The following is a 2045-nucleotide window of genomic DNA, read 5'->3' on the forward strand; positions in this document are numbered from 1 at the left end:
TGAAACTTTATAAATCTGGGTAGGTCCCTTGGAGTCTATGACATTGGGCATAGGGTTGCCTTCTAGTCTATGAGGAAAATCATAATTTATAAACTTTTTTAATAGGGGAAGAAGAAGTGGGGAATTTCTCTAGACTTCCATGGGAGGGATACCATGAAAAGGGCTGAGTGAGAATGAGATTCACATTCACAGTTCTGACTTCTATCCTGGAAGGAAACCTACCAAGGGTGACCCTACTCCATCAACCAAGTGGCTAAATTGATAGTGGGGCTCTTTTTTCCCAGGAGCACCACCAGAATTCTATTACATTATGAAAAGAAAAGGCTGAAATCATGCACCTAGTCTTACAATATACAGTCCAAACCTGGCAACCCTTGAATGGTGAAAGAGGCCTCCAATCCAGCTATACAAGTGTCTGAGTGTCAAACGTTACGCTGTCTCTCAGTTGGTCTTTTTGGTACTTATGATGTCACTAGATCATATAACATGGCACCACTCCTGTAATTTTCTCAGGAAAAAATAAAAGGAAGTTTTTGATGGAGAATATTTTATTTCCATCATCATCACTTTCTTTGGATAACTATTCTTCAAATCCTCTAGTCTAGAAAAATACAGGATTCTAAGATAGTTCTCATTTCTGAAAATCCAAATTGCTGCCTTTGTTTTTCTAGAGAAAAAATGGATGCTTTCATTTCTAATCATCTTGCCCAGTTGATGCTTTGCTGCAAGCTCTTGCCATCAAAACTGACTACAGAGCTCTCATTGGAATGGAATTAACCCCTGTGTTTGGATCCCACAAAATCTGCCAGAAGATTCCACTGTGGTGAATGATTTATTAATTTATTTTTTAGTTATTTGGGGACTGTTTTTCAAATTAGATATTTGAAATGTTTGAAGAAATAAGGAAGGTGGAATTCAGAACTTAGTTGAAAACCTATGTCTTTATTATCTTCTCCAAAAGAAACCTTGAAAAAAAGTAATTAGCATTAAAAAATTCGTGCAAAAGCCTTCATATTTCATTTGTTATTTTTTCTGCCTGCAACTAAAGGGAACAGGCTGTGACCAATTTGTTTGGGTTGGCAAACGCTGGACTTAGACACAAGGTTGGTCAAGAATATTTCTGATAATAAAAGAAAAGGGAGCCAAATTTCTGAGGATTACTAAGGTTTTCCCCTTATTTTCTATTCTTCAGTTCAGTGCTACCTGAAATAGGGAAGATCTTTGAAAAATCTTTTGCTATGATTTATGTAGCAAAACAAAGCAAAAAGATAGGTCCATTTCCTTTCTTAAACCTGACATACCAGTGCTCTCACAGCAAAAGTGATTAAGCAATGCTGAAAACTCAAAATGGGAAATTTTCAAATTCACATTTACATTTGGCTGTAAAATTTCCTTACGTCTCATCAGCTTTCACAAATGGAAAGATCATAATAAGAGGCATGTAAAAAGAACCAACTTAAAAGAAATTTACCTTCAGGGTTACATTTTTAGAAGGGCTCCAAAACAAGTACACAAAATGGGGGCAAATATGCTACTACATATCTGCAGTCATTTAGGTGTGTGAAAAACAGCAATGTATGCATCTCACACACCAGCTGTCCATTCAGGACAGAAAGTTTTGCATAAACAGGGAGTAAAAGGTTGGGAATGGGGAGAATCCAGTGCAAGTAGCTTCACTGGGCAGTTTTTACGCCTGCTGCAAAATTTTACAACATGCTGAGCTTGGCAGAAGGCTGGGCAGAGATACCTAAGTAAGCAGTGAATGGTGAGAATACAGACTCTTTTATATTAAAAGAAATCAGATGCATTGCTCAGCTCATCAGAGCACTAACGCAAAAACGGGTCTGTAAGAGGCCTCCAAAATATTTATTCAAACATTGGCCAAATCAGCAACTTGCTTGCTTACGCAAAAACGGGTCTGTAAGAGGCCTCCAAAATATTTATTCAAACATTGGCCAAATCAGCAGCTTGCTTGCTTTCTCTCTCTCTTTCTTTCTTTCTTTCTTTCTTTTTCTTTCTTTCTTTCTTTCTTTCTTTCTTTCTTT

This window comes from Galeopterus variegatus, unplaced genomic scaffold, assembly GCF_000696425.1.
Source record: "Galeopterus variegatus unplaced genomic scaffold, G_variegatus-3.0.2 Scaffold1535, whole genome shotgun sequence".
Lineage (NCBI taxonomy): Eukaryota > Metazoa > Chordata > Mammalia > Dermoptera > Cynocephalidae > Galeopterus > Galeopterus variegatus.